General features: G+C 42.1%; 1 long non-coding RNA gene across 1 annotated transcript in view; it reads right to left on the bottom strand.

The window, feature by feature from the left end:
* Positions 1 to 6,567: 6,567 nt before the first annotated feature.
* Positions 6,568 to 25,973, bottom strand: part of LOC132660020 (uncharacterized) — a 54,642-nt gene continuing 35,236 nt past the window's right edge. Inside the window, exons 2-3 of the long non-coding RNA XR_009601171.1 lie at positions 11,824 to 11,921; positions 6,568 to 9,881 (exon numbers count right to left, since the gene is read on the bottom strand). This is a non-coding gene — a long non-coding RNA (uncharacterized LOC132660020). The remainder of the gene's footprint in view (positions 9,882 to 11,823; positions 11,922 to 25,973) is intronic.

Raw genomic sequence — 25,973 nt, 5'->3', positions numbered from 1 at the left:
AAACAGCTCTTCAGATACTTTATACCTAACTGTTTATGTGCGCATAGAAGTTAAAACGCAAAAGCGTTATTGCATCCATGCAACACAGCAACCTTAGTACATATGAGTTAACACATAAGTAAAGGAGGCTGAAGAGAGCTCAAGATAGAACCCTGAATAAATGATGAAGCTGGGATTGCACCAAGCATTCTTTTGAAAAGTGCCATGTGACTTCTTCTGTGGGATTCTCTGTGGAACACCTTCTACAGCTGATTTTATTAATCTTCACAGCAGTCCATTTTACAGTTCATCTGATTAAGGATCTTTCTGAACATAACTGAAAATTGAACTCATCTGTTCAACACCAATGGCCATGCTCTTTGCCAATAGGGTACCCTGGCTACCCAGTACTCCTCTTGCTTACCAGGTAAGAAGTAAACATATCGGGCATAAAAGAAGCAAGTAAAGCTTGTGTTTATGGTAGGAAGACAACGTGGCGGATGTGAAATCTTTGGTTCTAGTGCTGGCTTGTCCATATGCTCATTGTCTTGCTTTGACAAATCCCACAGCCTCTTTGTGTTCCCTTTTTGGGATTAAAACATGTCCTTGCAGGAGTTCTACAAAAACCTAAGCCAACCCCAGGAAGTGCTATGAAGTACTGTTTAAATGTTTGTTATTATTATCCAAGTGTTGTCAGGTGGCGCTAGTAGTAAGAGACCCTACCTGCCAAAGCAGGAGACTTAAGAGACCCAAGTTCAATCCCTGGGTCAGGAAGATCCCCTGGAGGGTATGGCAACCCACTCCAGTATTCTTGCCTGGAGAATCCTGTGGACAGAAAAGTCTGGCAGGCTACAGTTCAGAGGGTTGCAAGGAGTCAGACACAACTGAAGCGACTTAGCATGCAGGCATGTGATGTTTCTCACTAGGGTAGGTCAATAGTCTTTATGGGTATGAATGAGTATTCTACAAAACATACCTGGATTCTGAGAAAGTGTCGCTCTGCCACAACATTATAGCAAGGGGTGCCCTTTCTCTTCATAAAGATTAGAAGGAAGATAGAAAATGGAACCCACAATGCCCAGCAGCATGGACTTTGGAATAAGGCTCTCCAACCAGCTTTGTCAATCACCCACTCTGGTTCCTTGGGAAAGACAAACAAATATCCTAAGCATAAGCTTTCAAAAAGTGGAAAAATTAATACTTCCATCTGTGGATTGTTGCTGCACTGCTAGGGCTGCCATAACAAAGTGCAATAAACTGGGTGGGTTAGACAAAAGAAATTTATTGTCTCATACTTCTAGAAGCTGGAAGTCCAAGATCAAACTGTTGGCTGGGTTGCTTTCTTCTGACAGCTCCGAGGAGAAATCTGTTCCATTCCTTTCTTCTCGCTTCTGGTGGTTTACTGGCAACCTTTGGTGTTCTTTAGCTTGTAGAGTCATCACCCCAATCTCTGCCTTCATCTTTACATGATATTTTCCCTGTGTGCAGGTCTGCATCCAAATTTCACTGTTTTTGAAAGACATAGGTTGGGTTAGGGCAGACGCTGATGACATCATCTTAGCTAATTATATCTGCAAAGACCTTATACCAAAACAAGATCACTGAGTGTTAAGTCTTCAACATATAAATTTAGATCTGGGGCAGATAATTCAACCCATGGCATTTGTTGTATGGATAAAAATGAGATAAAGCGCATAAAGTGCCTAATGCATTTAACTCATGGCTGGTTCCCTGATTTAGTAGGACTTCACTCTTGCCGATTAATGATGCTTTGGGGTTAGCAAGAGAATATGAAATGTGGAACTGATCTCTTTATGGCTCTGTACAGAAACTTTATCACGAGGACTGGAAGCAGCGTTTGTAGTCATTAATTACTGTTTTCTCATAGTTCCCTTGGAGTTTTCCCTTAGAGTGTGAGCTTTTGAGGAAAGTCCAGCCTTTCACACAGACCAGTATGTCCTGCCCAGCCACCTGCTTTGGATTCAAGTCTTTTCTTCCAGACAACTCCCAGAGGTTTTGTAACAGATGTGTAAAATATTTCAGGCTACCTTTTCATCATTTATATTAAAAAAAACTTAGATGAAAAGTTTTCCCTAATGCAGTCTACATAAGGTGCATATTAGTGTTCCATTAGAAAGAGCAGGCTGAGTTTTTCAAAGAGACCATGAACAAATACAAATGATAACAACAAAGCTAACCATTTGTTGGACCCCTTGGCATGCCATTACAGCAAGTTCGTTACACAGCCACTGTGAAAGGTAGATATTGCCATTACTATTCTATAAATGAAGAAACTGAGACTTAGGTAGTCTACTGAAGGCAGGAGGAGAAGGGGACGGCAAAGGATGAGGTGGTTGGATGGCATCACCGACTCTATGGATGTGAGTTTGAGTAAACTCCGGGAGTTGGTGATGGACAGGGAGGCCTGGCATGCTGCAGTCCATGGGATTGCAAACAGTCAGACACTACTGAGCAACTGAACTGACTTATTGAAGGTCAATACCTCTTAACTGGTGGAAGAAGACCTCGTGGTCAGTTGCATTTGCTCAGTTCATGCTCATTCTAAAATCTGATGGAGAAAAGTAAATGTTTTTTGGGTGGGAGAAGGAATCCTTATTCTCTGGGATTCCACCTTCTGATACTGTCATCAGTGTCTCTGATTCTCCACTTCCTCACCAGAAAAAGGAAGATGATAAAATTTGCATTAAAAAAAAATAAGGATTAGATATGAGAACTTGTGATACAGGATTCAGCTCATGCTGGAGGTTCAAATCATTTTGCTGGAGCCATAAGACAGTGAGCAAATGAGTGAATGAAGGAGTTAAAAAAAAACACATAGAAATCTGTTGAGGACTAAACATGGGTTCATAAGCATGTATCTCAGGGAATGTGACTGAGCACAAGTATTAAAATTATTTTTTTTTTTTTACTTTTGAATATATTTCAAATGCAGAACCTATTTCAAAAGAAATCAATTCCAGCTTGGAAGCACTTGTTGACCATTTGCTGTGGGAGACACAGGGTGCTAAATGTTGTAAATAGGGTTGTGTTTACTCCTCACAGTGACTCCTTAAGGTAGGTGCTATATCCACCACCAATTATAGATGAGATACAGAGAAGTTAAGCAATTTACCTATTGTTGCCCAGCTTGTACCTCTTACAGAAGCAGACTTTGAGTCCAGGTATGCTGGCTGCATAGATGGCTCTCACCTTCCAAGTTCAAGACCCTCCTAGTGAAAAGATCCATATATCTGAGAACACACGATTAAATTTAGACTCTTGGGTTTGTCTCTTAGCAACTTGTGCAGGGTTGAAAAAGATGCTTAAACTCTCTGTGCCTGAGTTTCTCTTCTCTAAAATAGAGATTACTATCTACTTCATAGGGATGAAATGAGAACCCCAACCCTTTGGGGAGAATGTTTATTTAGTTAATGGGAATTAAATGCTTAGAACAGTTTTTGGCACATAGTAGGTGCTCAGTACAATAAATGTCCATCTAGTCAAAGCTATGGTCTTTTCAGTAGTCATGCATGGATGTGAGAGTTGGACCATAGAAGAAACTGAGAGCCGAAGAATTGATGCTTTGAACTGTAGTGTTGGAGAAGATTCCTGAGAGTCCTTTGGACAGCAAGGAGACCAAACCAGTCAATCCTACAGGAAATCAACTATGAATATTCATTGGAAGGACTGATGTTGAAGCTGAAGCTTTAATACTTTGACCACCTGATGTGAAGAGTCAACCCACTGGAAAAGACCCTGGTGCTGGGAAAGATTGAGGCCAAGAGGAGAAGGGGGTGGCAGAGGGTGAGATGGTTAGATAGCATCATTGACTCTATGGACATGAGTTTGAGCAAACTCCGAGAGATAGTGGAGGATGAAGGAACCTTGAGTGTTGCAGTCCATGGAGTCACAAAGAGTCAGACATGACTTAGGGACTGAAAAACTACAACAAAGGTTTTCAATTAATGTTAACCACCATATGTTAAATGTGACTATTGTGCCATTTGGGGGCATTAAAGTCATGATGGGATATTAATGACCTCTATGCTCATTCTCTGTATTGTAAAGTTTAGTCTCTTCAGTTAAGTTCAGTTGCTCACTCATGTCAACTCTTTGTGACCTCATGCACTGCAGCACACCAGGCTTCCTTATCCATCACCAACCCCTGGAGCTTGCTCATACCCATGTCCATTGAGTCGGTGATGCCATCCAACCATCTCATCCTCTGTCGTCCCCTTCTCCTCCTGCCTTCAATCTTCCCCAGCATCAGGGTCTTTTCCAAAGAGTCAGTTTTTCACATCAGGTGACCAAAGTATTGGAGTTTCAGCTTCAGCATCAGTCTTTCCAATGAATATTCAGGACTGATTTTTAGAATTGACTGGTTTTCTTTTCTAGTCAATTTCTAGAATTGACTAGAAGAGCCAACCCACTCTGGAAAAGACCCTGATGCTGGGAAAGATTGAAGGTGGGAGGAGAAGGGGTCGATAAAGGATGAGATGGTTGGATGGCATCACTGACTCAATGGATATGAGTTTGAGTAAATTTCAGGAGTTAGTGATGGACAGGGAGGCCTGGCACGCTGCAGTCAGTGGGGTCGGACACAGCTGAGCAACTGAACTGAACTGAACTGATAGAGACAAAAAGTGTATTTATGGTTTCCAGGGGCTTGCAATACCAAGTGGGAGGTGGGGAATGACTGCCAATAGGTATGAAGTTTTTTTGAGGAGTGATGACAATGTTCTAAAGTTTTGCTAGTTGTAGAACTCTGTGAATACACTATCCCTGAACTGTATACTTTAACAGAATAAGTTTTATAATATGTGCATAATATCTCAATAAAGAAATGAAAAAAGATAAAGGGGGCAGGTATATTTATACTCTAAGAAGCAGGTAATCCCATGTTTTGCTTTGTTTGCAGGATACCTATATACCTATAATATACATACATGTATAGAATCTAAATATTTAGCCCAACTCAATAGATAAGAATTTGAGCAAACTTTAGGAGATAGTGAAAAACAGAGGAGTCTGGTGTGCTTTATAGTTCATGGGCTTGCAAAGAGTTGGACACAACTTAGTGACTGAATAACAACAAAAACAGCAACAACAAATATTTAACAAAGTTTGTTTCTTTCATTGATATGGAAAAAAGCAATTTAAGAAAGCTATTTTCTAAAACACATGGCCCTGGAGAGCCCAGCATTGTAATTAATAGAAGATCACCTATATTACAGAAATACCACTCCTGGTAGTTCTGAATGACCTATGTAAAGTCCAGTTTTTAGTGTGAAAATATGATGCTTTGTTCAAATTAGGATAACCTTCAGCTAGGTCTAGAATACGTGAAAATCATGGTATTCAAAATTGTGCTCACTTGAGGGACCAAAATATTTCTGCTGGTCCCAGTTTACCTTCTTTCATACATTTTGCAATATGTGGTATATTAATCAATGTCAACCTGATGCATTTTCAGAAGAGATGCTTTGGAAATGCCCAGTATCTTTTTCCTTTCAGCTTCTCTGGTAGCATTTACTAAGTAAGAGGTTATATACTCCTCTTGTCTTCACTGTATGCTCCACAGAAAATTAAACAATGAAGGGATTCTTCAAAATATAGAATTGCACTAATGCATGCGTATTCAAAAAATAAAGATTTAATGCTTTTGAACTGTGGTGTTGGAGAAGACTCTTGAAGGTCCCTTGGACTGCTAAGAGATCAAATCAGTCATCCTAAAGGAAATCAGTCCTGAATATTCATTGGAAGGACTGAAGCTAAATCTCCAATACTTTGGCCACCTGATGAGAAGAACTGATTCATTAGAAAAGATCATGATGTTGGGAAAGATTGAAGGCAGGAGGAGAAGAGGATGGCAGAGGATGAGATGGTTGGATGGCATCACCAACATGAGTTTGAGCAAGCTCTGGGATGGAAGAGGAAGCCTGGCATGCTGCAGTCCACAGGATCACAAAGCGTCAGACAGGACTGTGCCACTGAACTGAACTGAAGTGATACAAAAAACAAGGGAGAAAATCCTGTCATTTAAAGCAATAAGGCATGTCTATGGAGTAGGAAACGCCAACCCACTCCAGTATCCTTGCCTGGAAAATCCCATGGAGAGAGGAGCCTGCAGGGCTACAGTCCATGGGGTCACAAGAAAGTCAGACACATACTATGCAAGGGGATACAGTACCCCAAAGTGATGATTATACCAAGGTTATAAGCTCTGAGATAGTTACATGAAGAACAGTCTATCAAAAATGGTTTGGTCAAAGTGAGGTACTAAGATGCTTCTGTTCTAGTGGAAGGCACACTTTTCTTAAAGATATGTGTCATAATCTACCATAAATCAAAGCAGCATAATTCTAGAATTTTAAAATATGACCAGAACTAGGAGTAAAGGTTTTGTCTTCTTCTTATTATTATATTTTAATATTCCTCCATTCAATGAGTGTATCTGGCACATACCAGGATTTACACGTTCTATTTCATCCATCATCATCCATCCATCCATCCGTATTTTCCGCAAATATCTGAGTGTGCCCTGAAAAATACTCAGTATATAGTTATAAATAAAAGTGACAGAGCTTCTTGTCTGATGGAATTTATTAATGTTAGACTTCTAAAAATCCTTTTATTTAAATGCATTTACATTTTAATGCACCTCTACTGAACGCTTACAACTATAAAGTATATAAAATATATATTTGGAGAAGGGAATGGCAACCCACTCCAGTATTCTTGCCTAGAGAATCCCATGGACAGAGGAGCCTGGTCGACTGCTGTCCATAGGGTCGCACAGAGTTGGACATGGCTGAAGCAACTTAGCATGCATGCATTGGAGAAAAAAATGGCAACCCACTTCAGTATTCTTGCCTGGAGAATCCCAGGGATAGAGGAGCCTGGTGGGCTGCCATCTATGGGGTCGCACAGAGTTGGACACAACTGAAGTGACTTAGCAGCAACAGCAGCAAAATATATACTATAAATATCACTTAGTGTTTCTGTGACTCAACTCCCAAAGGATGTTTACGTTTCTCTTGTTTATTATTATTTTTAATTCCAATATCTCTGCTGTAGGAGTTCACGAATAGGAGGAATGAATACAGAATATTCATGGTCTAGCCTCTAGTTGTAGACCCAAATCAGGGAAAAGCCAATTTAAAAGTTATTATATTTATAAGTCTTATATTTATAAGATTCTAGAAGCATATTTAACATTTCAGAAGAGTAAATTAGATTTTAATAGAAAAAATATAACTGAATGCATTTAATTTTATTTTGAGATTGTTTCAGACTAGGAGTCAATAATTATCATAAAAGAGCTACCAAGAGTTAAACCCCTTCCATTGAGTTGCATCTCTAGTTGATAATCGCCAGGAGCAGTTCTCTCAGGGTTACTAAGATGCTGTTTCCTGGGCTTGAAGTCCTCAAAATTCTCATCGAATAAAACATACCTCTCAACTTTTATGCTGTGACTAACTTTAAAGTTGAAAAGTTATGGTGATTGAAGAAGAGACCAGAGCAGATTCCTCTCCTCTGCCTAAACTTCACCAGGATCTGGAACCTTGGTACCAGCAGAGGTCCCTTGTGCCCATCTGCCTTGTCGGGGAGTCCAGCTTCCCTGGAAGCTCAGTGGTAAGGAATCTGCCTGCAGTGCAGGAGACCCAGGAGATGTGGGTTCAATCCCTGGGTCAGGAAGATCCCCTGGAGGAGGCAATGACAACCCTCTCCAGTAGTCTTGCTGGGAAAATTTCATGGACAGAGAAACCTGGCAGGCTACAGTCCACGGGGTTGCAGAGTCAGACATGACTGAGCGACTAAGCATGGACACATTGGAGGCTCAAGTCTGGACAGCTTTGCTGTCATAGTTGAGGCTTTTGTCTTCTGTGACAGTCCAGGAGATGAGTGTGGGCATACTCCTGCATAGCTGCATGCTTTCTAAGGAAACTTGACCCCACACCTGCCCTAGAGGAGTTATGATGCCCTAGAGGGGAAATGATTCCTCATTTGTCTCCACCTGCCCTAGAGGCAGCCGTTTGTACTTGGTCCTCCAGTTGGGTCACTTCCCAGGGTGTGAGTTGCCTCCAGCAGTGTTGGTTAAGATCAGTTCTAGGATGATTAGCCCTCTTTTATTTATTTTTTAATCCTTTGGGGACTACCAGAAGACGAGCACTTTTTGTTGAAATTCTCAAAAGAAAATGGGTTAGTGCAACCAATTATTTTCAGACAATTAGATCTTCTCTTAAATCTACCTCTCTAAGAAAAGTCATCCTTCAGGATGTCAAGATGCATTAATCCTTCCTAGGGATCGAATGATGGATGGAAGGGTGTAGCGACCATTCTTCTGCTCTCCCAAAGCGTCATCTCCTCTTCTCTAACCTCTGCTCCATCTCTAAAACATCCTAGCAGTTCTGACACTTAAAAAAAAGTGTAGCAATGTAATACAGTAATATTGATTCTTAGGTTCTGAGAATGCTCAGAATAATCTTCTAGTCACTAATCACACAGCAAAGCAGAGAATGTTATATGTAAAGGGGACCTTAGAGGCAATGATTTTCCTTGGTTTATGTTACAGATGGGGAAACTGAAGACCGGAGAGATGATTAGTGGGAGTGCTGGTATTAGAATGTGAATTCCAGTCCATTAAATGTTCCACTTTGTTTTGGACTCTGTGCAGCAGTGTAATGGCAGAAAGAATTAAGACCCCATTTTACAGATTGTTAACTAAGAGATGAAGTTACACCCCAGGGGTCGGATAGCTGTTCCAGCCTCTCCAGTTTATTTGACCAGTTGTACGATCCCAGCTCCTTCTCTGGATGTAGGGCACTCAGCTAATTTTGAAGGAGGAAGGAGTGAATGTTCGTTTGAAAGCCATGGTCTGTGAAACCGAGGTGTGACACAGAACTTACAAATTAGATATTAGCTCGTAATGTGATCTGGCCGTAAGGAAAGCTGACCCTGCTGGGGCCAGCCTGCGCTCGGAGTGGAGCTGCAGGAAGGGGAATAATCCCCCTTTATATGGCACTAGTGAGACCGCACCTGGAAAACAGGCCCCTGCTCCAAGCCTTGGTACCCAGGCCATGTGGATGGGGAGAAGGAAACTGTGCGATTCATTTGTAGCTGGAGGAAATGACCCGGGTGGGGAGAGATTAAGCAGCTTAATGGGCTTGCCTTCCTCCCCAACCAGGCACCCCTGACAGCTGAGAAGCTGGGTGGCTGGTGCACTGAGCTGAGACCTTTGGGTCCTTGTGATGGGACGCCCTGTCATTCCAGTCTCATCTCGTGTTCCCCCATCCTCTCTTCTTTCTGTCTCCTTCACTTACCTGGATTCTTAGCTTCTCAAAATTTCCAAAATCTTTCCTCCCTTTGGGCTCTTGTACCTGTATCTTCTCCTCCATCAGCTGCCTCTTGCCATGCTTTCCCCATAACAGTCACAATGTCCCTTTTCCCAGGGAACGTTCCCTGGGATCCCTGGCAGGGTGAGGGCTTCCTGTTACTTGCTCACCTAAAACTTGCATATGCCCTGGGCTCTCTCATTTCACCGTGAACAGCTTACTCGGGGTGTTTCTTGTGCCATCAGAAGCCGTGTATATGTTGCCATGGTATTATACCCCTGACGCATTGCAGGAGTCAACAAATACCTGCCAAGGAAAGGAAGAGCAACCAGCGGCTGAGCAGCGGCGATGGATCAGCCTGTATGCCTTTGCTTGTGCTGACCCATGTGTCTGGGATGCACTGCTTCTTTCTAGGACTGGTCCTAAGGCAGAAGGAAGAGTGCTGGACGAGGATCCAGAAAATGTGATTCCAGTTCTGTCTCTCTTATCAGTCACGTGATGGGAGGGAAATAACTGACCTTCTCCAAGCCTCCACAAATTGGAGATAGGGAAGCCTTTCCTGCAGGGCTGTGAAGACAAAATGCAAAAATCCCTTCACAAATACACGGTCAGAATTTTTTTTTGGTCTAAATTTTTGTTCTTCATCAGTGGTGTCGCAGTTTCCCTGACAATTTGGTTCTTCTCTTGAGATATGGAATGAATATGTCTGTCCTACATCCAGAGCTGTGGGGGTTGGGGAATGAAGATGGGACAGAGGGAAGATAGTGCAGAGAACACGATCAGCCTGGGCAGGAGTACCACCACCTCGCCATCAGGCTTCACGCCATCCCTTCTGTCACTGGACTGATATGACGACCAGGGTCCAGAGATCCCCATGCGTTAGCTGGAAAATGCACTTCATTAAATGTGAATTGAATTTCTTCAATAGTGTACATGTGGGCTGGGGGGTCCCAGAGTCAGCAGCTTTCATCACTTTCGCAGCTGCTGGTTACTCACAGGCTTGGTAAACCCCCCGCCCCCGCCCTGGGTGGCATGGCCCTGCACGTAGTAGCTGTCGTCTGTATTTGGCAAGAAGAAAGAAATAATTGCCATTTAAAACAAAAAACTGATTCTAGCCTCACTCTGTCCCCTCAGGGAGTGTTCAAATTAATTCAACCTCAGGAATATGATTATTTTACTTAGGAAAGCAAACCGATGGGTGGGCCAGGCTGAGCAAAAGACCTGTGGACTTGTTCTGCATCAAGGGAGGTGGTTGAGAGCCTGGGTTCTGAGTCATACAGCTGGTGCTTGAATGCTGGTCCCACTTCTCAGCGGGAAGGGGCTCAGGCTCTGGGTCTATGGTTTTCTTGTCTAGGATATGGGACAGAATCATTCCTGTCTCAGTGGATTCCTACGAGGAGTACCTGAGGACTGATGCTGAAGCTAAGTCTCCAATATTTTGGCCACCTGATGCAAAGAACTGACTCATTGAAAAAGACCCTGATGCTTGGAAAGAGTGAAGGCAGGAGAAGGGGACGACAGAGGGTGAGATAGTTGGATGGTATCACCGACTCAATGGACATTGAGTAAGCTCTGGGAGTTGGTGATGGACAGGGAAGCCTGGCATGCTGCAGCCCATAGGGTTGCAAAGAGTTGGATACAACTTCGCGACTGAATAACAACAACAAATACCTAGAGTTCAGAATGGTGACTTGCCTGCAGTGATTCAACAATAGCTATTAGAGGGGTTTTAGTTTTTGCAGTTACAACTGATCCTCATTCATCATGGACTGCATATTTGCAAACTGATCTACTTGCTAAAAGGTACTGAAACACCAAAATCAATACTTACGATACTTACATAGTCATTTGTGAAGGTATGTAGAATGGTGGCAGTCTTCCCAGGTAGCACTAGTGGTAAAATACCTGCCTGTCAGTGCAGGAGAAAGAAGAGAGATGCAGGAAGATCCCTGGATCCCTGGATCGGGAAAATCCCCTGGAGGAGGGCTTGGTAACCCACTCCAGTATTTTTGCCAGGAGGATTCCATGGACAGAGGAGCCTGGTGGGCTATAGTCCATAGAGTCACAAAGAGTCAGACATAACTGCAGTAGTTTAGCATGCAGGCACGTGTAGAATGGTGACAAATTTGAGTTACCTGTCATGCTTGGTTCCAACTGAGGTCAAATGAAGCAAGGCTCTTCTTTCTTATTCTAGCTTGTAGTATAGACAGGTGTCCTTCCCCTGGTCTATTCAGTGCTAATCTTTCCCTATTTTTGTGCTTTTTCTTAATCCTGTGTTAGCTATATATGTGGACCCAAAAGATGAGTGCTGAAGCACTGTCTACTTGAATATCCATCCTCCCATGAAAAGAATTGAATGATTGAGGTTTGCAAGAGTGAGGAAGATGTAAGAGTGATCCCTGTGTGTGTGTGTGTCAAAATATAGATAAATGCAAATCCCAAGAACTCAAGGGAGCTCACAGAAGGATGAAGATTATGAAAATTTTATCTGGCTGGGAATGGCCCATACCTGAAGGAAAGTACTTTTATGTTCATGAGATTGATCAGTTCTGCACTGTAGTAGTTTCTCCTGGCCCCCACCTCTGGTCAGAAATCAGCCCGTTTCTCCTGAAAGGAAACACACCAAGAAGTTTTGTAGTTAATGCGGACCCTGTTGTCCTGCTGCTTTTCTGATATTACTGTAGTTGGACCCACGCTCATGCATTTAGAGAGTTAGGGGAAATGAAAGCAGCTTTTGCACATATATTCTTTAAAAATATGCTTATTTATTTATTTGGCTGTGCTGGGACTTAGCTACACTTTGGCTGTGCTGGCTTGCAGCATGCCATGATCTTTAGTTGACACATGTGGGCTCTGGTTCCCCAGCCAGGAATCAAATCCAGGCTCCCTGCGTTGGGAGCATGGAGTCTTAGCCACTGGAGCACCAGAGAAGTCCGTCGCCTGCATACTCTTAAGTTGGCTTTAGCACCTAAGAGGTGAAATGGTTGTATTCGTGCTAATTATTCATCCTGTCCAGTTGAACGACCTAAGGAAAACAATGACTTCATGTTTCTGCTAAGTCCCTTCACTTAAACTAAAGAACAGATCTATTTGTTGTTTCTGCTTAACATCATAATGCAGGATCATTTTCTTAAGACATTAGTGAAACTCTAGCAATTTTTGCCTACAGATTGTACTGTCTGAGACAGACTTTAACATGCCATGGAATACCTTAAAAGACAGTGTGACCCTGGAAACTAAGAATGCTTGGGGAATATCCATATTGGGTCCTCATGTTGGAGCCATCTTGGTTGCTTGTACTACTTTATATATTGCAAATAACTGTGATTTTGGGGTTTGAGGCCAGCAACAGAAATACAAATGTTATGTTCCTAAATTGTTCTTAGTTCATAAATCCCCTCCTCCATCAACCCTTTTATCTCTTCCCCTTTGTGCTCATCCCAGACTGAATTTCATTTCTTCAGTCCCTCTTACCTCTGTTAAGCATTTACTATAAAGAAAGAACTCTAAGTTGCCTGGTGCTGAGGGACAAAGTATGTTGGTTGTTTAGTCATGTCTGACTCTTTGTGATCCCAAAGACTGTAGCCAGCCAGGCTCTCTTCTGTCCATGTAATTCTCCAGGCAAGAATACTGGAGTGGGTTGTCATTCCCTTCTCCAAGGGATCTTCCCAACCCAAGGATCAAATCCGGATCTCTTGCATTGCAGACAGGTTCTTTACTGGCAGAGCCACCAGGGAAAGTCCTACCTAATATAGACAGTTTCATTCAGCAGAGTTATTTTTATCTTGAATCTACTAGCTTATCTTGGATCTAGTTTTCTCTACATCTTCATCTGTTCTGCATTCTTCATTTCTTATGTCACTTAATAGCTGTTAGTCTAGTGACTCAGAGAAGGTGATGGCATCCCACTCCAATACTCTTGCCTGGAAAATCCCATGGACAGAGGAGCCTGGTAGGCTGTGGTCCATCGGGTCCTGAAGAGTCAGACACAACTGAGTGACTTCCCTTTCGCTTTTCACTTTCATGCATTGGAGAAGGAAATGGCAACCCATTCCAGTGTTCTTGCCTGGAGAATCCCAGGGACGGGGGAGCCTGGTGGGCTGCCATCTATGGGGTCACACAGAGTCAGACACGACTGAAGTGACTGAGCAGCAGCAGCAGTCTAGTGACTATTGGGATCACAGAGTGTCAGTCATGGGACTTCACTGGTGGTCCAGTGGTTAAGCATCCATCTGCCAAAACAGGAGACTCAGATTTGATCCCTGCCCTTGGAAGATCCCACATGCCTCAGGGTAAATACACCCTTGCACCTCCACTACTAACCCTGTTCTCTGGAGCCTGGGAGCCCCAGGTACTGAAGCTTGTGTACCCTGGAACCCCCGTTCTACAAAAAGAGAAGCCACTGCAATGAGAATCTTGCACACTGCAGCTAGAGAGTAGCCCCTACCGGCTGCAGCTAGAGGAAGCCCGCATGCAGCAGTGAAGACCCAGTAGAGCCACACATAAATACAGTTATTTTTAAAAAGTCAATCATGTACGCACTGCTGTGTTTAAAATAGATAGCCAACAAGGGTCCACTGAATAGCACAGGAAACTCTGCTTAGTACTTTGTAATAACCTAAATGGAAAAAGAATTAGAAAAGGGATATATGTATATGTATAACTGAGTCACTGGGCTGTACACTTGAGACTAACCCACCATTGTTAAACTATGTGCTGAGCTTAGTCGCTCAGTCATGTCCCAGTCATGTCTGACCCTTTGCAACCCCATGGACTGCAGTCCACTAGGCTCCTCTGTCCATGGGATTCTCCAGGCAAGAATACTGGAGTGGGTTGCCATGCCCTCCTCCAGCGGATCTTCCCAACCCAACAATTAATTGAACCCAGGTCTTCTGCATTATAGGTGGATTCTTTACCATCTGAACCACCAGGGAAGCCCAAGAATATTGGAGTGGGTAACTTATCCATTTTCCAGGGGTCTTCCCAACCCAGGAATTAAACCAGAGCCTCACGTATTGCAGGCAGATTCTTTACCAGGTGAGTTACAAGGGAAGTGTTAAACTATACTCTGATATAAAATAATTTTTTATAAAAAAATTCAGTGAGAGTCTCTGCCTTCGAGTAATTGAAAATAATGACTTTGCACTTATTCCATCAAACAACACCTTAATCTTTATGCTTTATTCTCCTTAATTCTGTGTCTTCATGTGTGAGCATCTTCTGTTTTTTTTGTTCTTAATTCTCATCTCATTTCCCTCTGCTCTCTGCCTAGGCAATTTTATTCCACTTTTGTGGCTTGTATTATCAGCCCTTTAATCACCACCACATATACTCCTGTAATCCAAGCACTCTGTCTCTGCCAAGGCGGGGCCTGTATTTCCATCTTTCTGTTGTGCAATTTTCCTTGGATAAGATCAATGAATGATCGCATGCTGTGCTGTTTATGAAGTAAAGGCTTAGGAAGGAGCCTAGTAATTGAAAGACAAACCAAATTTGTGAAATGTGACTTTAAGAAACTTGTAGGAAATTTACCAATCCAAGAATTCCATTGTTTTTATAACCTATTTAAATAACATAAGTACTTGAGAAGACACGGGAAAACATGAATTAAAACAAGATTTTTATGATAAGTAATGGAAAAATTGCTGGTTTCTTGGCTTTTTTAAGCATAATGATGCTAAGTCAAAGAAGTGGATACATTAGAGAACAAAAAAAAACTTTGAAAACAAAATTCCTTCCAAAAGAAAAATGCAAATTTCAAAGTGAGTACACTAAAGCCCTCCATTGTGTATTAAGTGTATTTCTATAATCCTACTATCAGAGAGCTTACAGTAAATGCTTGTGTTTGATCCGCAGATTTCAAATAAATGACTCAACAAGTTTAAACTGAAATCTTTATCCACCCTCTCCTCACACACACCTGTTTTGTCTCCGCTTCTCTCAGTTTTGGTTGATGGCATCATAAAAGTAGTATATGCACATTCTTTGAACAATTGAAAGTCAGTAGTAAGTGAAAATTAGTGCCATTTCCCATTCAGAGTCCAACTACTTAGCAGAACTGTTTGTGGTTCTATTTCTTCTATTGTCACTGTTGTTATTGTTGCTCAGTCACTAAGTTGTGTCCCACTCTTTGTGACCCCATGGACTGCAGCACGCCAAGTTTCCCTCTTTCACTGTCTCTTGGAGTCTGTTCAAACTCAGGTCCATTGGGTCCATGATGCCATTCAGCCATCTCATCCTCTGTCACCCGTTTCTCCTACTGCCATCAATCTTTCCCAGCATCAAAGTATTTTCCAATGAGTCAGTTCTTCACCTCAGGTGGCCAAAGTATTGGAGCTTCAGCTTCAGCATCAGTCCTTCCAACGAATATTCAGGGTTGATTTCCTTTAGGATTGACTGGTTTGATTTCCTTGCAGTCCAAGGGACTCTCAAGAGTCTTCTCCAACACCACAATTTGAAAGCATCAATTCTTTGGCACTCAGCCTTCTTTATGGTCCAACTCTCACATCCGTATATGACTAATGAAAAGACCATAGCTTTGACTATATGGACCTTGTTGGCAAAGTGATGTCTCTGCTTTCTAACACACTGTCTATGTTTGTCATAGCTTTTCTTCCAAGGAGCAAGCATCTTTTAACTTCATGACTGCAGTCACCATCCACAGCGATTTTGGGGCCCAGGAAAATAAAGTCCCTCACTATTTCCACTGTTTCCCCATCTATTTGCCATGAAGTGATGGGACTGGATGCCATGATCTTAGTTTTCTGAATGTTGAGTTTTAAGCCAGGTTTTTCACTCTCTTCTTTCACTTTCATCAAGAGTTCCCCTTGCTTTCTGCCATAAGGTTGGTGTCATCTGCATATCTGAGGTTATTGATATTTCTTCTGGCAATCTTGATTCCAGCTTGTGTTTCATCCAGCCCTGGCATTTCAGATGGTGTACTCTGCATTTAAGTTAAATAAGCAGGGTGACAATATACAACCTTGATGTACTCCTTTCCCAATTTGGAACTAGTCTGTTGTCCCATGTCCGGTTCTAACTGTTGCTTCTTGACCTGCATACAGATTTCTTAGGAGGCACATGTGCTTCTAATCTTGGGTCAGAAGTGGCACACATGACTTCTGATCATTAACAAGAACAGTTACATGGCTTATCTAGATGAAGAAACACTAGGAAACGGCTCCACCGTTTGCCTAGGAAGAGGTGGAGAGCACAACCTCTTCCATCACTTGTGAGTTAATCTAACAGGCCCCTCTGATAGCACGCTCTTTTGTTTTGTTGGCATGCATAGTAAAGATTTTCTTCCATCAGAAGACAAATATTCTGATTCCTTTTATGTTCAGATATTATTTTTAATTTGCTCTCATACTTAGTATTTTGACTAGCTATTGAATTCTGAGTCCAAAATACCATTTTTCCTTAAAACTTGAAAGCCATTGCTCTACTGTCTTGTAGTGCTTTTTAAAAAATTCTCCTTCATATTATCTCTTCTCTTCTAGAACTCTTTCAGGGGGAAGATGACACTTCTGAGTTAATCTCTAAGATCAACATTTATTTTATATTATTTTACTTTTACCTTATGTATTTTTCTTTGCTTCTGTTTTTGTTCTGGCATATTTTCCTCAGGAAATTCCATACTATTCAATTTTTTTTTAAAATTTCAGCCATCACATTAAAAATTTGCATGAATACTCTATTATCTCCTGACCAATCCTCTTATGTCTAGTTTGTTGTTTACCAGCTAAGTCATGTCTGACTCTTTGCAACCCCATGAACACTAGCCCACCAGACTCCTCTGTCCATGGGATTTCCCAGGCAAGAATACTGGAGTGGGTTGCCATTTCCTTCTCCAGGTGATCTCCCCGACCAAGGGATTGAATCCATGTCTTTTGCATCTCATGCATTGCAGGCAGATTCTTTACCACTGAGCCATCAAAGAATCCCTTTTATCAAGCTCTGGTTATCTTATTAATGTGATCCTTTCTCAAATATCTCTGGGAATATGGATTCAGTTCAGTTCAGTTCAGTTGCTCAGTCGTGTCTGACTCTTTGTGACCCCATGAATCGTAGCACGCCAGGCCTCCCTGTCCATCACCAACTCCCGGAGTTCACTCAGATTCACGTCCATCGAGTCCGTGATGCCATCCAGCCATCTCATCCTGGGTTGTCCCCTTCTCCTCCTGCCCCCAATCCCTCCCAGCATCAGAGTCTTTTCCAATGAGTCAACTCTTCACATGAGGTGTCCGAAGTACTGGAGCTTCAGCTTTAGCATCATTCCTTCCAAAGAAATCCTAGGGTTGATCTCCTTCAGAATGGACTGGTTGGATCTCCTTGCAGTCCAAGGGACTCTCAAGAGTCTTCTCCAACACCACAGCCCAAAAGCACCAATTCTTTGTCACTCAGCCTTCTTCACAGTCCAACTCTCACATCCATACATGACCACTGGAAAAACCATAGCCTTGACTAGACGGACCTTAGTCGGCAAAGTAATGTCTCTGCTTTTGAATATACTATCTAGGTTGGTCATAACTTTTCTTCCAAAGAGTAAGCATCTTTTAATTTCATGGCTGCAGTCACCACCTGCAGTGATTTTGGAGCCCTAAAAAATGAAGTCTGACACTGTTTCCACTGTTTCCCCATCTATTTCCCATGAAGTGATGGGACCAGATGCCATGATCTTTGTTTTCTGAATGTTGAGCTTTAAGCCAATTTTTTCACTCTCCTCTTGGATTAGAGTCATTTTAAAAGTTCTAATGTTCTGTGGATAACCTTTGTTTATTCTGATGTCCTTTTTGTCCATATGGATCCTCCTCTTCTTTGCTGTCTTATTCCTCACATGTCCGGAAATCCTCAGTTATTTAAAACAAGTAACCAGACATCTCCAGTGGTCTAGTGGTTAAGACTTAACACTTCCAGTGCAGCGGGCATGGATTCGATCCCTAGCGGGGAAACTAGGGTCCTACATGCTGAGTGCCTAAAAAAAAAGTAACTGAAGAGGATTTCTTTTATGGTTAGTTCTTTTTTTCTGATTCCTCAAATGTCTCATATAATTCTGTATACAAGGGAGATGGTCTCTTAATATTGGGGGGAACTAACTAACACACTAAAAACTACACTTTCCCGGAAATATCTATCCATTTTCTTCAGAAGCAAAGCACTATTTGGTATCTGTGTTATACAGAATAATGGTCTTCCAAAGCTGCCTGTTTCCTAATTCCTGGTCCCTGGAAATTTGTTATGTTGTAAGGGGCAAAGAGAACATTAAGGTCGCAGATGAGTCTGAGGTTGCTAATCAGATGGAGAAATCATCTTGATTTTTATCAACTTGGGCCTAATGTAATCATAAGGACTCCTCTAAGTAAAAGAGAGGGGAAGAGAGGTCAGAGATTTGAGGATGCAAGCTGAGAAAGGCAAGGAAACTGATTCTACCTTGCAGCTTCCAGAAAAAATATATTTTTGCTGACACTTTAACTTTGACTCAGTCAGACTCACTGCAGATTTTTGATCTCTCAAACTGTAAGATAATTTTTTAAATTATCTTAAGCCACTAAGTGGAGTATGTTCGAGCAGAAATAGGAAACTAATGAAGCCTCATATTAATGTTGGACAGCGCTGACCATTCTTGACTTCTTTGAAAACATATTTGCTCCCCTAGATGCTGTGCTCCCATGCCCTCCTGTTTTATCTTATCACCATTTGGTCCCATTTCTTTCTTCTTTGAAGACTCCTCCTGACCGCAAAATGTTGATGGACTCTGTGTTTGGGAAATGGATGTTATTACCTGTCTTTCTATGCCATCCCTCTGGATGGTCTCATACATACCCTCGGTTACAAATTCAATATTGTTTTTTTAAATTAATTTGTATTGGGGTATAGCTGCTTTACAATGTTGTGTCAGTTTCTACAAGGTTGTGTTAGTACAGCAAAATGAATCAGCCATACATATATATATCTCCACCCTTTTGGGCTTCCTTCCCATTTAGGTCATCACAGTGCATTAAGTAGAGTTCCCTGGGCTACACACTCAATTCTCATGGGGTATCCATACATTTGTTCTCTGTATCTGTGTCTCTATTTCTGCATTGCAAATAAGATCATCTGTACCATTTTTTTTTTAGATTGCACATATATGCATTAATATATGATTCTCGCTTTTCCCTTTCTCACACCATTCTGTATGGCACACTATAGGCTCATCCATGTCTCTACAAATGGCAATGTTTGGTACTTTTCTATGACTGAGTAATATTTCATTGTATCTATGTACCACGCCTTCTTCATACATTCCTCTCTTGATGGACATTTAGATTGCTTCCATATCCTGGCTATTGTAAATAATGCTGCAATGAACACTGGGGTGCAGGTATGTTGGTGAAGCCAAAAGGTTTATCTTGACTTCATCTGTACCTGTATGGAACTGTGTATTCAGTTTCTTACCTGATTATCCCTATTTGGCTATTTCACAGCTCTCTCAAGTTTGGCATTTCAAAAATCAAATTCATAATTTGCCCATGAATCTCATGCTTTCTGCCTCACTCAGCAATGGCCTCAGTAATGCTATGTAACAAACCTCACCGAAACTTAGTAACAATACACTTTTACTAACACATACACCAATTTGGGTGACTGGGCTTATTCAGTCCCAGTCCCATTTTGCTGCTTATTCACTGCAGCAGAAGAGCTGGGCCAATAACATGGGCCGATGATCTAACCTGTCTGTCTTCATGGAGGTTTTATCTTCCCCTGTCCCAAAAAATGCCTTTGTCACATAATGTGTTGCTTAAGCCATAGATCAGGATGTTGTTCTTTGTGCTTCTCTCTCCACCTTCACGTCTATTCTATTTATGTCTTATTTATTTATTTTTGGCTTCCAAGTATATCTCAAACTTGTCGACTTCTCACTCTTCATGTCCACTGCTATATCCGACCTACTATAATATTCTTTTCTAGAGTACAGAAATCTTTATTCATTTCTTGATGGATTCCATGTATATTGATGGAATTCCTCTTAAGTGCCATACAGGGCTTTTTTATTGACTGTAAGTAAGGCTCTGCTTTTATTCCAATAAGCTAATTCACCAACGTCATGGCCCAACTCTCCTTCTTTGAAACAGCAATATTACTCAATGAAACACACACAACTCTTCAGAGCTTACAATCTAGGGAGGGAAGCAAAACTTGCTATCCAGTTTCCCTGTATCTTCTTGTGCCTTCCACCACTTTACCCTCCTCAATGAAGTCAGAGTAGGTTTGTTTGTTTGTTTGTTTGGCTGCTTTGGGTCTTGGTTGCAGCATGCAGGGTCTCTGTTGTGTCACGAGGGCCTTTTCATTGCGGTGCATAGAATTTCTAGCTGTGGCAAGTGGGCTTCTGCTGCCTGTAGGATCTTGCTCCCTGACCAAGGATCAGACCCATGTCCCTGCATAGTAAGGTGGATTCCTCACCAGAGTAGTTTTAATACTGAGCTAGATGATGCAATCTCTTGTTTAGACAACGTATGGCTTAATACTATGGACAGACTGATATGCAGTCACCCCACGGTGGCCCACCAAGCCTCATTTTACCTCTTCTTGGCTGCTGCTTACCCTGTTATAGCTGCTTTCTATCTCACACACTGTGTTCTATCTACAAAGACCTCCTTTCTTTTTCAATTCCAAAACACAATAAGCTACTTTTCTCCTTAGAGGTTAACATGTGCCAGTTGTCTCCTACCTAGACATGAGTTTGAGTAAACTCCAGGAGTTCGTGATGGACAGGGAGGCCTGGCGTGCTGCAGTCCATGGGGTTGCAAAGAATGGGACACAACCGAGCAACTGAACTAACTATCTAGAACAGCACATTCCTAGAGCTTCACAATACATATTAAGTCTCAGCTTAAAAAATCACCTTCTCAGTGGCTTGACCAATGACTTTAATGAAGATTCAGACTTCTGGACTTCTTTTGCGGCACAGTGGATAAAACTGCCCTTGCCAGTGTCGGGGACACAGGTTCGATCCCAGGTCTGTGAAGATCCCACATGCCTCGGAGCAACGAAGCCTGTCCACCACGACTACTGAGCCTGCATGTTGTAACTACTGAAGCTCGCAGTGAGAAGCCTGTGCATCCCAATGAAGAGTAGCCCTGACTTGGTGCAACTAGAGAAAGCCCACAGGCACCAAGGAAGACCCAGCATAGCCAAAAAAATAAAATAAAATAAAATGACTCAGACACTCTCAGCTTTTCCAGAGTAATTTGTTCAATAACTTTCCAGGGGACTTGCTGTATGTATGTGTGTGTTTATCTGTCTAATTCAGTTTATTTCTTCCAACCAGACTGTGCTTAGGATCCATGTTTGTTTGGGGCCTAGTACAATGTGTGCCATGAAGTAGGCACTCAAAAATATGTTTAGATTAAACAGACTTGTCCATGGTGATATTAATAGCTCAGGCACTAGTGAAAAAGTATAATGGGAAGATGTGAGTGTATAAAACTGGACGTAAATTCCCAGGGGTGCCTTCCTGGCATCCCTGAAACCACAAAGTTCAGGTTTATTTGTGATCTTGGCCTCATTATTAGAGATTATTTTGTAATTAGGTAAAGAGAGGGCAGGGTAGGGCAAAATGAGTGACTCGTGTAAGGCAACACAGGAAAATCACCGTGGAGCTGGGAGACAGCCAGGTCTGTAGCACGGGTCTATCAGAAGAAGGCCAGGTCTTTACATTCAGTTCCCAATATGAGTCCCGTGGGGGCAACTCAATGTTCCAACAGCACTGTGACCCACACACCCAAGAGGGGGTTGGGAAGGGAGAGGCTCCGCCAAGTTTGAGAGTTTCCAGGCCACTTTGCTTATGGTTTGGCTTGGGGTTCCTGCTTCCCTTTGCCATTGCCCCCTGGACTCCTGACCTTAAATCCAGCTCTCAATCTCTGCTCCTACTCAGAATGAACTGGTGACTTGTAATTGTACTTTCCATTCAGCGTCTTTGAAATCAGCATTACTTTGCTTTTGTGGGTTTAGCTTGACCTTTAATGTTCTCTTGGCAGATTTTTGTTATTGGAGGGGATGGGGGTTTTGATTTGTTAGAGAGAATGGAGTCTAAGCTTTGGACTTCAGACCCTTAAGCTTTCCGTAAAAGACAGAGAGATGACTAATAACTATTAGTGTGTAATGATGGCTTAGCAGTATTTACCACTGATTTAGGCTCTCTGGCTCCATTACCTAGGATATTTTCCGGACTTAAATATTTCTCAGTTCTTTAGCCAACAGCTGTCCACATTTTTTTTTAAGTCCCCAAACCTCCAGAAATTATGATTTCACATTTCTAATAGGCTTCTTTCACTATTAAAGGAAAAAAAAAAGAAGAAGAAGAAAAAAAACCTCTTTGCCTTGTAGCTTGCGTCCCAAAGCAAATTGAACTCAAATCACAAGTGGAGAATACAAGCAAAGGATAAAACCTAAATCTTCCCTAATGGGACCTAAACCCTGAACCTCCACCACTGATTCTCAGCTGGGTCTGAAACAGGTGTGTGAAAGAATAAAGGATAAGCAGAAGGAGAAAAAAAAAAAAACCATAAAAAGAAACATCCCTTGAAGGAATAGGAATGTATGATTCAGTCTTTCTTACCTTCAACAACTTTTGGAGTCCCTTCTGGTGGGAGAGTAAAGGAACCCAGATAAGAACTCAAAGGTAGTTATCCCTGTAGGATAATACATCAAACAAATGTCTTTGCATGACAATCATTTATTAATCATCGCATTCAAGAAATATGCATTGAGGAATATCCATACTGTTCTCCATAGTGGCTGTATCAATTTACATTCCCGCCAACAGTGCAAGAGGGTTCTCTTTTCTCCACATCCTCTCCAGCATATCCCACTATTGGGCATGTGTGTGTTAGTCACTCAGTTGTGTCCAACTCTTTGCGACCCCATGGACTGTAGCCCACCTGGCTTCTCCATCTGTGGGATTTTCCAGGCAAGAATACTGGAGTGGGTTGATATTTCCTTCTCCAACTATTGGGCATATACCCTGAGAAAACCATAATTGAAAGAGACACATGCACCCCACTGTTCACTGCAGCACTGTTTACAATAGCCAGGATGTGGAAGCGATCTAGATATCCATCGAGAGATGAATGGATACAGAAATTGTGGTACATATATACAATGGAATATTGCTTAGCTATAAATAATAACACATTCAAGTCAGTCCTAACGAAGTGGATGAAACAGAGTGGTATTTTATACCAAATAAAGTAAGTCAGAAATATGGGACATTAATGCATACATATGGAATCTAGAAACATGGGACTGATGGACCTATTTGCTGGGCAGCAGACTTGTGGATACAGTGGGGGAGGGAGAGGGTGGGACAAAATTGAGAGAATAGTATAGAAATATGTACATTCCCATATGTAAATTAGATAGCAAGTGGGAATTTGCTGTGTGACACAGGGAGCCCAGTCCAGTGCTCTGTGACAAGCTAGAGTGGAGGGATGGGGTGGGGGATGGGAGGGGGATTCGGGAGGGAGGGGACATGTGTATACCTGTAGCTTATTCATGATGATGTATGGCAGAGGCCAACACGATATTGTAAAATAAAAAATAATAATTAGAAAAGTGAAATATACGTTGATTTGTGGGGGTACAAAGACAAGAGAGACACCCTCTCTAGCCTCAGCGGCATATGTGTATTATAAAGTTCATAGCATAGAAAGATAGCGAGGAGTGGAGAAAGCACTGGTGAGTCAGAATCTGGATTTATAACAGTAATTACAACAATAAGTAATTTGATCTTTATGCTGTTCACAGAGAGGTTTCTACGTGATAGGCATTACACTAATTGCTTTACAACATATGCCCATTTAATTCTCTTTACAAGCAGAAGAGGTAGGCAGCACTAAGACTCATATTACAGGTAATTAAGCTGCAGCTCAGCAAGACTTTACTGGCTTGTCGTCACACATCCAAAAATTGGTGCATTCTAACCCTGATGGCTCTTACTTTTCATCTTACATTTGAAGCTACAATATTAGTGGAAGCTTTGGGAACTCGGAGGTTGGGATTTCCAGTGATTTTTCAAGCTTCATCACTCTATGAGTCTGTAACACACATGACTCAAGGAGTATCAGTGGGGACTCTGAGAGATGACACGTATTCTGGGCATGAGGCCTGTTGGCTACGTGGCTGAGAAGTTAGAGCTCTAAGCTCAGGGTCAAAGGACTATGACTTCGGTATTGATCCTGCTTCTTACTGGCTATATGACCTTTGTCGTTGTTGTTCAGTCATCTCTGACTCTTTGTAATCCCATGGACACATGCCAGGGTGCATGCCAGACTCCTCTGTGCTTCACTGTCTCCTGAAAGTGAAGTGAAAGTGGCTCAGTTGTGTCCTACTCTTTGCTATCCCATGGACTATATAGTCCATGGAATTCTCCAGGTCAGAACACTGGAGCCTTTCCCTTCTCCAGGGGATCTTCCCAACCCTGGAATCAAACCCAAATCTCCTGCATTGCAGATGGATTCTTTACCAGCTGAGCCACAAGGGAAGACCAAGAATACTAGAGTGGGTAACCTATCCCTTCTCCAGTGGATCTTCCTGACCCAGGAATCAAACCAGGGTCTCCTGTACTAAAGGTGGATTCTTTACTAACTGAGCTATGAGGGAAACTCTTTTCCTGGAGTTTGCTCAAATTCATGTCCATTGCGTTAGTGATGCTATCTAATCATCTCATCCTCTGCCACCCTCTATGACCCATAGATCTTGAGTGACCCTGCATGGCATGGCTCATAGCTTCATTGAGTTACATAAGCCCCTTCACCACAACAAGGCTATGATCCATAAAGGGTGAAAGATCTTAATTTCTTTTTTTCTAAAGTGGGGTTATTTTTTATCACATTTTATCATTTCTGAATATTGAAGACAGGGAGGTATGAGCTAAGAGGTAAAAAAAAAAAAATGTATGTTTTGTAAGCTGAGCACTGAAGAACTGATGCTTTTAAACTGTGGTGCTGGAGAAGACCCTTGAGAGTCCCTTGGACTGCAAGGAGATCCAACCAGTACATCCTAAAGGAAATCAGTCCTGGGTGTTCACTGGAAGGACTGATGTTGAAGCTGAAACTCCAAAACTTTGGCCACCTGATGTGAAGAACTGACTCATGTGAAAAGACCCTGATGCTGGGAAAGATTGAAGGTGGGAGGAGAAGGGGACGACAGAGGATGAGATGGTTGGATGGTATCACTGACTCAGTGGACATGAGTTGGAGTAAACTCCGGGAGTTGGTGATGAACAGGGAGGCCTGACCTGCTGCAGTCCATGGGGTCACAAAAAGTTGGACACGACTGAGCAACTGAACTGAACTGAATTGAACTGATCTTCTGGTCAAGCAGGAAAACACCAATGGAAGCTGGCATAAACAGTAAAGGGATTCACTGGCTTGCATAAATGAAAAAGCATTTTCAGGTATAGCTGTATCAAAAGACTCAGCCAATGTTATCAGAAATCATTTTCTTCCTCTCGGAGCTCTACATTCCTTCGTTTTTTTTTTTTTTTTCTTTTCCCACATTTCATGTGATCGCTCATGACAGCCCCAGGCTTCCATCAACCTTGCTGTGGGTTGTCTTAAGAGAATAATTCTATCTCTAACCTTGATCTTATTTGTATCAGCCTCAGGTAGGTCATAC

Source organism: Ovis aries, chromosome 6, assembly GCF_016772045.2.
Source record: "Ovis aries strain OAR_USU_Benz2616 breed Rambouillet chromosome 6, ARS-UI_Ramb_v3.0, whole genome shotgun sequence".
Taxonomy (NCBI): domain Eukaryota; kingdom Metazoa; phylum Chordata; class Mammalia; order Artiodactyla; family Bovidae; genus Ovis; species Ovis aries.
Note: the sequence above shows the minus strand (reverse complement) of the source record. Positions and strands in the feature narration are given on the sequence as shown.